The sequence below is a fragment of the Schistocerca gregaria genome, chromosome 1 (genome assembly GCF_023897955.1).
Source record: "Schistocerca gregaria isolate iqSchGreg1 chromosome 1, iqSchGreg1.2, whole genome shotgun sequence".
NCBI lineage: Eukaryota > Metazoa > Arthropoda > Insecta > Orthoptera > Acrididae > Schistocerca > Schistocerca gregaria.
Window position 1 is genome coordinate 927430825 of NC_064920.1, and position 13501 is coordinate 927444325.

Consider the following 13501-nt stretch of genomic DNA (forward strand, 5'->3'; position numbering starts at 1 on the left):
TCAGTTTATATTTGAAAATTTATTTTAACATTGATCACTGAAATTTCAGCATATTGAACTTGAGTCATAACTAACTGGTGCCTTATTTAGGATTGTGAAAATGTGAGTTTGTCATCTTAAAGAACACATCAAATACGGAGCCAAGACTGGGAGACTACATACAACACTGCGTTCATAAAATAACACACGAAGAACGTTGAAACATATGCAAGAGGAAATTAACCACAACCAACCGATTAAATTTTCACCCAAAGAAGTTACGTTTGTAGCGCAATCCTGTCCGTCATGTAATTACCACACACTGGTATACTAAATTCATACTAACTCTCTGTGAAATCTTCCCGAAAAGAATAGCTGAGGGTTACTTTGATGATTACACCACATGCTTCACGTGGTCAACTTCGTTTACACAAAGAGTGTACTCCACAATAATCTTGATAATTAAAATAAATTAGATCGAAAAGCAATTTACAAAACAAAAACCGCGAACTGGTTACTATCGTCTTACTATTAACCTGATGGGTCAAACAATTGTATAAGCACGTGGTACTGGGTTTACAAAGTACACCCCACGTGGGTTGAACATAAAGAAAAGTTGCTATATTGAAATATATTGTTAAGACGAGACGTTATAATCTCACGCACATTCGCATTTAAGATTGATGATCTTAGTTAGAGTTACTGATCAACACGTGGTTCCACTTTACTCACAAAGTAGTGACAAAGCAACTACCGGAAGATATTCAGAAGTTGACACTCGAAATACACTGCGTTGCAATTTAAGATAACATTAGATATTTTAGAGCTAAAACCTGAAATAAAGGTGATTAAATTTTCAGTTAGGCTGAACTTAAGAAATCCATTGTCCTGCGGACTTAGCAGACATGCGCTTTTACCACTTCAGACGCTCGCCGCGGACAGACTGACCTGCGCTCCTACCGAGTGTGCTTCCCGATACAAAAGGGAAGTGACCAGAGAGGCTACTTCTTATACCAACATGACAAGGGACGGACAGGACAATACTAAGGATAGAAACCTCTTTGTTTTTAGAAAGCGTAGCTACCTGTTCCGACGTTGGTCCTACTGTTCTCTAGCTGACAGGCTTGTCTGCTACCATCAAGCATGCAACTAGAAATACATTTGCTCATTGATTCTTTCACACAGAAGGGAAGGGGAATGACAGAATCTTATCATATACTGTATATAAAAGAAAGCAGATGTAGGTTCCGTATGAGACTGTGTGACATGAATTACATATAAACTGTGTTTTAAAGTGTAGTAGTGTGACAGATCGTTCTCGTTTATGTGGAAAAGTAACACCTCTCAGTCTCCCCCCAGACAGTCAGAAACACCACAGTGAATTTAGAAGAGGAATTTATGCCGTAAATGGCATCAGATTTAAGAAATTAACATGAAAGGAATCCAACAGAGACCTTTCACTAGTACTTAAGAGAGTACCAGCGCACTGGCTCCACTGTATCTCATTATCTGCCTGTCTACCAAAAAAATATTTGTAGGTGTGAAAAGCCTTTCATAACGAAGACCTCATAAATATTTCTTTATTTTCGATAACTGGTTTCGACAGACTTTGCTATTATCTTCTGGTCTTAAGAATTTTTGTTCCGAAACGGGTTCATTGCGAATTGGAAACTCATGCAATGTTGCCATATTAGTGGATAAAATGTAGCGTGTTATACGAAGGTCCATTATACTTTTCGTAGTAGCTTATCCACGCGCCCATTTTTTTATTCATTATTAAACCTACTCCTGCATTACCCCTATTTGATTTTGTATTTATAGCCCTGTATTCACCTGACAAGGAGTCATGTTCCTCCTGCCACCGAACTTCACTATTTCCCAATATATCTAACTTCAGCTGATTCCTTTCCCTTTTTTAAATTTACCAACCTCTCTGTTCGATTAAGGGATCTGGCGTTCCACGCTCCGATCCGTGGAACACCAGGTTTCTTTCTCCTGATAACAACGTCCTCCTGAGTAGTCCCCGCCCGGAAATCTAAACGGGGGATTATTGGGCTCCTGAATATTTTACCCAAGAAGACACCGTCATCATTTAACCATACAGTGAAGCTGCATGCCCTCGGGAAAAATTACGTCTGTAGTTTCCCATTGCTTTAAGCCGTTCACAGTAACAGCACAGCAAGGTTGTTTTGGTTAATGTTACAAGACCAGATAAGTTAATCATTCAGACTATTACCCAAATATTGAAAAGGCTGCTGCCCCTCTTCAGGAACCACAAGTTTGTCTGGCTTCTGAATAGGTACCCCTCTATTGTGGTTGCACCTACGGTACAGCTATCTGTAATGCTGAGGCACGCAGGCCTCCCCACCAACGGCAATGTCCACTGTTCATGGGAGGGGGTGAAGGGGTCAGACGAATACAGGGCTATAAATACAGAATCATATTGTGTGTCATGTAGGAATGACCTAACTAATGAATAAGAAAATAGGAGTACGAGTAAGATACTATGAAAAGCATTGCGAACTCCTTATCGTAGCCAATACAGACACGAAGCCCACACCTGCCACAAAAGTGTAAAAGTCGACTGTCTCCGCAGACGATAAAGAAATTGGCGACCTGTATGATGAGATAAAATAAATCATCCCGACAGTTACGGGTGACTAAAATTTATTTGTGATGTAGGGTTGAAATCCAATAGCAGGAAAAAGAAGAGAAGGAAAAAGAGGTGAATATGGTTTGGGGGAAAGGAGTGAAAGAAGAAGCCGCTTGGTAGAATTATGCACTAGCGTAATTCAAACATGGTTCAAACATAGTTCAAGAACCATGTAAGGAGGTTGTATACGTGGAAGAGAGTTAGACACACTGGAAGGTCTCAGACTGATTATGCACTGAAGTTAAAGAAACTGGTATACCTGCTTAATAACTTAAGGGTCCCCCGTGAGCACGCAGGAATGCCACAGCACGACGTGGCATGGATCGACTAGTGTCTGCAGTAATGCTGGAGGTAATTGATACCATGAGTACAGCAGGGCTGTCCATAAATCCGTAAGAGTACGAGGGCGTCGAGATCTCTTCTGAACAGCACTCTGCATTCCATCCCAGATGTGCTCAATAATGTTCATGTCTGGGGATTCTGGTGGCCTACGGAATTGTTTAAACTCAGAAGAGTGTTCCTGGAGCCATTCTATAGCAATTATGGGCGTGTGGAGTGTCGCATTGTCCTGCTGGATCTGCTCACGTCCGTCGGAATGCACAATGGACATGAATGGATGCAGGTGATCAGATATGATGCTTACGTATGTGTCACCTGTAAGAACTGCACACGATCCACACCAGTACAGAAGCTCCGACAACTTGAACAGTCCCCTGCTGAGATGCAGGGACCATAGATTCATGAGGTTGGCTCCATAACCGTACACGTCCACCCGATCGATAGCATTTGAAACGAGAGTCGTCCGACCAAGCAATATGTTTCCAGTCATCAAGAGTCCAATATCGCTGTTGTCGGGACTAGGCGAGGCGTAAAGCTTTGTGTCGTGCAGTCATCAAGGGTACACGAGTGGGCCTTCGCCTCCGAAAGCCAATATCGAAGATGTTTCGTTCGCTGACACTTGTTGATGGCCCACCATTGAAATCTGCAGCAATTTGCGGAAGGGGTGAACTTTGGTCACGTTGAACTATTCTCTTTAGTCGTCATTGGTCCCGTTCTTACCGGATCTTCTTCCGTCCTCAGCGATGTTGGAGATCTGATGTTTTACCGGATTCCTGATAAACACTGTACACTCTTGAAATGGTCGTATGTGAAAATCCCCACTTCATCGCTACCTCGGAGATACTGTGTCCCATCGCTCGTGCGCTGACAATAACATCACATTCAAACGCACTCAAATCTTGATCACCTTCCATTGTAGGAGCAGTAACCGGTCTAAGAACTGCGCCAGACCCTTGTCGTCCTGTATAGGTGTTGCCAATCGCTGCGCCATTTTCTGCCCTTTTACATGTGTCTGCATGAGAATACGCAAGCTTATACCAGTTTTTTATCGATTCAGCATGAAACGTGTCTGTAGAGTCGTTTCGTAAGACGCTTGTCTGGCTGGATTCTGTGCATCCTATTCTGTTCACAGCTTGATTGCGGTTTAATTTATCAACTCTTCCAGAAAGACTGAGCAATCAAACTTAGGCATTTTGAATGATATTACGTTAGATTTCTTTTGTGTTCCATAGGAAATGTTGACCCGTATTTATTACGTTTTCCCTTCACCCTACCCTACGTGTCCGTGAATGTATGAGTGTTCTTACGAGTGGTTTAGTGTTTCTTTTGTGGGAGACGCCGAGTTGGTTGTCGTCTGCTAGGAGCAAGTTATGTTTGCTTTTCGTTTGGAGGGTAGCACAGGATGACTAACTCAGGATCCCAGTATCTGGACAGAGACGTTTGCCACTTTTACTCTGAAGCTGGTTTGTCTGTCAGGTTGGTGGCGGAAGCCTACCCCTGTGGTAGCTTCCGCTGCGCCGATAGTTAGGCGAAGCTCGGTGGAGAAAGGACACACTGCAGCTAGCGGTTGGTGAGTACAGTTCGTATCTCCTAGAGAAGGTTTCTGCTGATAGGAAGTAGGTCGAATTAGAACTTCCGTACTTGTTTTTCTTCCCAAATTTCTTCCAATTGTTCTGCCGATACCTTGATATTTATTAATTTTCTTCTTTATGTCTTTGTCAGGGCTGTAGGTAATGTCATATCCTGGTAAACAAAAGTGAGATAGATGTTCTAAAACTTTTGCATTTATTATTTTCTATCTGGTTGGATTCTTTCCTTCCACATCCGTTACCTTCGTCTTGTTTGGAAATACTGTTAAGTACTTATGTGTCTTGCGTTTTGACTCAATCTATATACTGACATTTGTAAACTTTTTTGTTTACTGTATAATTATCTGTCCATCAATACATAAAGGAATATTTAGTGGTTCGCTAGATCTTTTAATTACTAAGTGTATATCATTTTTCCACTTCATAGTTAGGTTGTCAGTACATAAATTAAATAAAGTCGGTCATATACTGCAACCTTATCGAACACCTTGATTTATTATAATCCCATTTAATATTTTCGAACCTGAACTTACAACTATTTCTATATTTACATGTAGACTCTTCATGGTGTTCATAAGATGTTCAGGAAAATGTTTTAGTTCCAGTATTTTCCACACGAGCAGTCTTATTACATTATCAAAGGCTTTCTCAAAATCAATGAAGGCTAAATGAGCCTCTTAGCCCAATTTCTGACGCTTTTCAATAATCTTACTATTAGCACCTCACTTCACGAAAGTCCCTTTCTGGAGACTGATGGTTATGAGATTATTGCATCAGCGATAATTTATAGACTTCGATTAAGAATTTTCCCATAAGATTTAATCCTGCTTTTAGTAAATTTGTTACTCTATAATATCATGTGCCTTTCCTATTCCCTTTTCTAAAAATAGGAATTACTTTAGTTCTGTTCCATTCTATAGGTACAGAACAATTCTTTCCACACATATTTAAGAAATGGGGGAAAGAAAATTCTAAAATAGTTCGACGTTTGGTTAAATCCACATTAAAGCCAGTAGCTGTCCTATTTTTTGAAGCATTTAATGCTGATTTTAATTCTTTTATGTCTATTTGACCCAAAACGTTAACACCAATTATTACAGAATAATTTATTTCACTGTCCTCTACATCTTGTTGTTGTTGTGGTCTTCAGTCCTGAGACTGGTTTGATGCAGCTCTCCATGCTACTCTACCCTGTGCAAGCTTCTTCACCTCCCAGTACCTACTGCAGCCTACATCCTTCTGAATCTGCTTAGTGCATTCATCTCTTGCTCTCCCTCTACGATTTTTACCCTTCACGCTGCCCTCCAATACTAAATTGGTGATCCCTCGATGTCTCAGAACATGTCCTACCAACCGATCCCTTCTTCTAGTCAAGTTGTGCCACAAGCTCCTTTTCTCCCCAATTCTATTCAATACCTCCTCATTAGATATGTGATCTGCCCATCTAATCTTCAGCATTCTTCTGTAGCACCACATTTCGAAAGCTTCATGGCTACACTCCATACAAATACTTTCAGAAACGACATCCTGACATTTAAATTTATACTCGATGTCATCAAATTTTTCTTCTTCAGAAACGCTTTCCTTGCCATTGCCAGTCTACCTTTGATATCCTCTCTACTTCGACCATCATCAGTTATTTTGCTCCCCAAATAGCAAAACTCCTTTACTACTTTAAGTGTCTCATTTTCTAATCTAATTCCCTCAGCATCACCGGACTTATTTCGACTACATTCCATTATCCTCGTTTTGCTTTCCAACCACTGCTTCCCTTTCATATCCCTCGACTCTTATAACTGCCATCTGCTTTTTATACAAATTGTAAATAGCCTTTCGCTCCCTGTATTTTATCCCTGCCACCTTCAGAATTTCAAAGAGAGTATTCCAATCAACATTGTCAAAAGATTTCTCTAAGTCTACAAATGCTACAAACGTAGGTTTGCCTTTCCGTAATCTTTCTTCTACGATACGTCGTAGGGTCAGTATTGCCTCACGTGTTCCAACATTTCTACGGAATCCTAACTGATCTTCCCTGAGGTCGGCTTCTATAAGTTTTTCCAATCGTCTGTAAAGAATCCGCGTTAGTATTTTGCAGCTATGACTTATTAAACTGATAGTTCAGTAATTTTCACATCTGTCGACACCTGCTTTCTTTGGGATTGGAATTATTATATTCTTCTTGAAGTCTGAAGGAATTATCCTGTCTCATACAGCTTGCTCACCAGATGATAGAGTTTTGTCAGGACTGGCTCTCCCAAGGCTGTCAGTAGTTTTAATGGAATGTTGTCTACTCCAGGGGCCTGGTTTCAACTCAGGTCTTTCAGTGCTCTGTCAAACTCTTCACGCAGTATCATATCTCCCATTTCATCTTCCTCTACATCCTCTTCCGTTTCCATGATATTGTCCTCAAGTACATCGCCCTTGTATAGACCGTCTATATACTCCTTCCACCTTTCTGCTTCCCTTGTTTGCTTAGAACTGGGTTTCCATCAAAGCTCTTGATAGTCATGCAATACTATTTATTTATTTATTATTAATTCCTTTAACTCTTTATGTGGAGCATAGGGCTGCATCAAAGGGATGCCATCTTGTTCTGTCTTCAGCTAGTATTTTCACTTCTTCCCAACCTATTCCTTGCTGTTGACCTTCTGCTTCAACTGATCGTCTTCACGTAATTTTGGGCGAGCCTCGTGTCCGTCGTCCCTATGGGATCCATTAAAGTGCTTCCTTGTTAGTATGTTCATTTGGTCTTCCAAGTGTACGTCCTAACCATCTCCACTTCCAGCTTCAAATTTGCAGCTCAATTGGATTCTGGCTGATTCATTCCCAGAGCGTTTTGTCAGTGTTAGATTTGGCCACTGTATCCCCAGGATGTTCCTCAACTATCTGTTGTTGAACGTCTGCAGCTTGTGGATTAGCTGCTTCGTCTCTCTCCACGTTTCACAATCATATAGAAGAACAGATTTTACATTACTTTCAAATATCCTCAATTTCGTCCTCAATGTTATTGCCATCGAACTCCAGATGGAGTGGAGAGTTGTAAAAGCGTCTTCGGCTTTGTTGATGCTGATGTTAATGTCCTCTGTTGCACCACCATATGGTGTAATCGTGCTTCCAAGGTAGGAAAACTTATCCAGTCTTTCGATTATATGGCTCCCAAACTTAAGATCAGTGGAGTTATCATTTGCCTGCATGCCTTTTGTTTTTTGGGCATTAATATTCGTCTCAGATTTCAGGTCTTATAGGTTCTCTTTCATGTCGTTGAGGATGTGGGATAAAAGGGAAAGTTCATCTGCAAAATCTCAGTACTGATGTATGTTTGCAGTATTTTTCCATTTTACTCATTGGTCTCATAAGTCTCAACGCTATATTCTGTCTACCATGATGGTCAAGTTCAACATTAGCAATGAATCTTTTACAGGATTTATTATGGTTCAAAAATTGTTCAAATGACTCTGAGAACTATGGGACTTAACTTCTGAGGTCATCAGTCCCCTAAAACTTAGAAGTACTTAAATCTAAGTAACTTAAGGACATCACTCACACACATCCATGCCCGAAGCAGGATTCGAACCTGCGACCGTAGCGGTCGCGCGGCTCCAGAGTGTAGCGCCTAGTACTTCTCGGCCACCCCGGCCGGCATTCCTTATGGTATCTTTTAATTAAAGTCTTTATTTCATTTGTTTTGTGTTGATGTACTTCCAAGGCTTCATTTGTTTGTGTTTGTAAAAAGGCTTTATAAGCATTCTGTTTCTCTTCAATATTGTCAGTGATTTCTGTGTTCCGTATTTTCACATCCATTTTTCCCTTTTGTTACTTTCCTTTTATCTCGTAGCAGTTTAGCTGCTTTCAACATTGCTGTTTTTAATCTTTCCCATTCTCCTTCAATGATTTCAACCATTTGCAATTCTTTTGTAAGTCTTCATTGGTATGAGTTCTTTATGCCTGCATCCTGTAGAAGATGAACATTGTATTTCAAGTTTCGGCTTTCGTTTTTTTTTTATATAAGTTGTTTCCTCCATATTGCCCATATTTCAATCTTTGAAGTAATTAGGAAGTGATCAGAGCCTATATCATTACCTCTAAACCCACGAGTGTCTCGAATATGTGAGCTAATTTCTTTATTAGCTATTACATAGGCAATTATTGGGCGTGCACATCTTCCGCTCCAGGTGTATTTAATTACCTCTTCCTTTCTCAAGAAGGTATTTGTAATTTTTAGCTGATTAAATGTAACAAACTCTCTTAATTTGTTATCACTTTCATTTAAAGTTACTTCGCCAAACGTGCCTACTTGTTTTCTATTGGTAACTTCAAATTTATTGCATTTGAGTCTTCTAATATTAACAAACGATCTGTTTCATTATGTTTATTTATTTGTTTTTGCAGCTCTTCATAAAATGTTTCAGAGTCATCGCATTTTCGGTTCTCATATACTGCTATAACACATAAATGTCCTCTATCAATTCTGAATTCAGCAATTATTGTTCTTTTATTTATGTGGTCACAAAAATCTTTCATTTCATTTTTAATCGGTAAGAATACCTACTCCAATTGCTGCTCGTTTCATTTGTTTAATTCCACTGTAAATTAATTTGTGATCATTTAAATCTTTCGCCCCTTTCAGTTTATTCTTTATTTCTATTATTGCAGAAATGTTCACATTTCTTTCTTTCAAGTTTTCAAATAAACTCTAGCCGGCCGTAGTCGGAGTGGCCGTGCGGTTGTAGACGCAACAGTCGCTACGGTGGCATGTTCGAATCCTGCCTCGGGCATGGATGTGTGTGCTGTAATTAGGTTAGTTAGGCTTAATTAGTTCTAAGTTCTAGGCGACTGATGACCTCAGAAGTTAAGTCGCATAGTGCTCAGAGCCATTTGAACCATTTATAAACTCTAATAGTTTTGTATTAAAACCTCCACTTGTATTCCAGGTACCTACACATAATGTCTCCAACACCAACTAGTTTTCCATTATCATGGCCTTGTCGTCGACTTTGAGAAATATCTGGCTTTTTCCTTAGAGACCTACGAGTTATGTTTTTTTTTTCTGTGCAGCTGTGTAACCAGCCCACAGCACAACCCACACCCAAGAGGACCGGGTCTCAAGTCAGAGTAGCTACTACTAGGTAGAATGCCGACCAGGGCTTAACAGATCTACATCCTCTTTTCTTCTGTGTTAGTTAAACCCCAACCGAATGGGTTGCTGCTTCCGCTCTTGGAGTCATTGTAGGGAGCGCATGGTCATACACTGCGTCGTCGAACAGTGCAGTCTTCGCCGTAGCCCTGGCAAGGCACCGTAATCCGGTCCGGGTGAATCAAGGTTTTTAAAGAGGTCTTACTCCTCCTTTTTTAACCGGGTGTGGGGCCGGCTATGGCGGGAGGGAAGTGTGGGGGAAAGGGTAAAAATCATAGAGGGAAAGCAAGAAATGAATACAGTACGCAGATTCAAAGGGATGTAGGTGGCAGTAGTTATTCGGAGAGGCGGAGGCTTGCACAAGACAGAGCAGCGTGGAGAGCTTCATCTAATAGGTATTCGAACTTAAGACAACTACAACAATAACAACAGTACAGTGTTGCTGTTTGCATTTACGTGTTGTCAGTTTGTTTTTTGGAGACAGTGAGTGGAGTTGTGGACGCTAGGAAATGGAGTGACGACTGGAGAAGTCGGAATAATTTCGCCCTATTCTTCGGCCTGAGTTAAGTACAGGGGTCACAGCCGGGAAGGTTGACAGAAACATTTGCTTCGTGTATAGGGGTAATTCTATTCGACAGAGCTCGAAAATAAAATGTTTTTTTTTTTTTTCGTCTTAAGGAAGATCTTTTTGAAATCTGTGAGTCTACACCTTCAGGAAGACGTTCGGGATTCGATGAAGATCCTTTAAACGCATTAAACCATAATTATCCACGTCATTATACTCGATAACTGGCAAATGTGCTAAAATGTAATCATTCCCCCATCGTGCGACATTTGCACGCTATGGGGACGGTTCAAAAATCGGATGTATGGGTACCGCATGCTCAAAACCACAAAAATCAGTGGATAGCCATTTCTGCATCTCTGCTTGTTCGTCTCCATTGATCCATGTACAGCATCGACCATTCCCACGCTATATAATTACTGGTGACGAGAAATGGTGTCTTTATGCCAAAGTAACAAAAAAAAGAATCGTTGAGCTCTAAAAAGCAGCAAATCCCCATACGAAGGCCTGCGTGCATCCACAAAAGATGATGTTACGCATTTGGTGGAACAACGTCGGTGTGGCGTACCACAAATTGCTTGTCCGAGATGTAGTAGTCAACGCTGACGTTTACTGTCAACAACGAAGATGTCTTGCAGGCGTATTCCGAGAATATGCCTACTTGCTTCTGCAGCACTGCCAAAATACAATACACTATAGTTGTGTTGAGAAGCCATTCCACATCCACCTTATTCGGCTAATCTAGCACCCCCAGATACTCATCTTTTCCTTCAAAGAACCTCCTTTCCGGTTGAAAATGCGATGCGAACGTGACTCAGCGAATTCTACGCGTCAAAGCCACGTGATTTCTACACTAACGGGATCGAAAAGTTACGCCAGTGCTGACAGACTATTGTAAGTAGTGAAGGAGACTATATTATTGACTAAAATCTCTACTATGCGTATGTGATGTGTTTATTTATTATAGAGAAACGCTACGAACTTACGTACCAACTCAACAGAAGGCAAATGCGCAGGGAACGTAAACGGTAATCCTGAGAATAATAGCAACACTGTTCTTCTGAAGCTCAATTAAGTGAATTTAGAAGATCACCAACTCAGGTAGACTGCGTATCAGGTGTACGGTTTTATATCACATTTTACGCAAAGGACCGTAAATACAAGGTGCACACGGACAGAATTTTCATATTTCGTATGTGTATGAAACAGATAACGAGAGATTGCTGACAGAAATTAATAGTCAATAAAAATGGCTTGTGATCTAAATTACTCAGTAAATGAAAATCTTAAATTCTCTCAAAATAATCATATTATTATATGCACTAGTGGACGCAGACACTGAAGACAATAGCAGTCGGTTTTAAAAGGAAAACAATAGTTCTCAATGCGATTTCTCAGGATTCTTTTCCCACCATCTTTGAAAGCTCTGTATATTTCTTTTGTGCTCCTGGCGCAAAAGAAAAGGAAGTTCGAGAGGCACACAAATGTTTTAATGAGGCTTAGCACTGTAGAGGTAACTTAATTCTGGGAAAATATCTGCTAATTGCATTTCAATGTGATCGGTAACGAAGCGAAAATTCTTTCGTTACGTTGCCAGAAGGAACACTTGTTCATTCAAGACGGGTAATATTGGAAGACAATTTGAAAAAGTGGATTCAGTTAATCATTTACACTGTGAATTACTTTTGGATGTCACCATCACTCGGGAAATGCTTTACACTGGGCTTTGCTCCACGAATGCAAATGAAAGTCAGTACCTCAGTAAGTACACGTCTCCGGTTGCACATTACTGTGTGCATATTTTCATTTGATGCAGCGTCCCCTATCGGCGGCTGTCGCCACATAGCTTGATATCGATCGTGAAATTTTTTTGTCACCATTACTTAACATACACACGATCCTTGTTTCAGGACAACTGTAAGACATAGAGAATGAAGACAGCGCGGCACCCTAGACAGCGTACCGTTCATTCTCCTGCGGAATTTGGATTTCAGACGAACAGCAGAAGGAAGACAATAACAGTTGCCACACTGATATACGAGGGGATTTTAGTAAATAACACAGCACCATTTTCTTCTGAAAGCAGATGCGTATTATTCAGGACTCCACTATATCGATCATTCTCCACTCTTGTGGCTACGAAACCCTATTTTTCAAAATACAGTCCGTCCGGTGAGACGGCCTTACGCCGACTTGTTGGGAGGTTCTGTATACCCGCATGGTAACACTCTACGGGTCGACGTCGGGGCCGATGTCTTGTTCCTTCAATAATATCCTTATTACTCACGTACTGCTTTCTGCGAAATGCATCCCTCATTTGGCCGAGTAGATGAAAGAAGGTATGAGATCAGGGCTGTTGGGTGGATGAGGTAGAACGGTTCACTAAATTTAGGTGACCTCCTCTCGGTTGTGTAGCCTTGGTTGGGGCCTTGCGTTCCCATGGAGAACGAGAAGTTCGTTAGCATTTTTGCGTCGACGAACACGCCGAAGTCGTTTCGCCAGTCTCCTAAGGGTTGCACAGACCCTTCAGAGTTGGTCGTTGTATCATGTGGAAGGAATCAAACGGAATAAGGTCTTCACAGTCCCAGAAGGCTGAGTGTGCGGCTCTGAGCTTTTTCTTCGGAGGAGATGTGATCTGGGGCCACTCCACCACTTGACGTTGATTTACCGGTTCCAAATGATGAAGCCATGTTTCGTCGTGTGTGACGTTCGGTATAAACTGTCACTATTATCTTCGTAACGTTCGAGGAGCTACTCACAGAATGATTTTATGTTAGGTGGCGAAGAATCGAGCGGGCACACAACTTTGAGTACCATAACTGGTGGACGAGTGTATTAGCACTACCAACAGAGACGCCCTTTTGTTCAGCGAGGTGTCTGATTGTTATCCGTCCATCATCTCTAATGTGAGTTCCCGGACCTTCCAACACTGCAGGAGTCACCGCCGTGTGCGTCTGGCCGGCACGTGGGAGATGGGACGGGTTTGCGCGACCTTATTGCGGTGAAGACAGACACCTCACCCGACGGCTCTCCACACTTTTGATCACTGCCAGGGCTCCATAGATATTTTACAAGCTCTTATGAACATCAACGAAGTTCTGATTTTTCGCCAAAAGAGGATCGTTGACAGCTCTCTGCATGGAATGCATCTCCGTTGCTGACGGGTTTTTGAAGACTAGGTATAGGGCTGTCACCCATCGCAACTTCATGAAACTATATGGGCTGAAGCGGGAATATTCCAC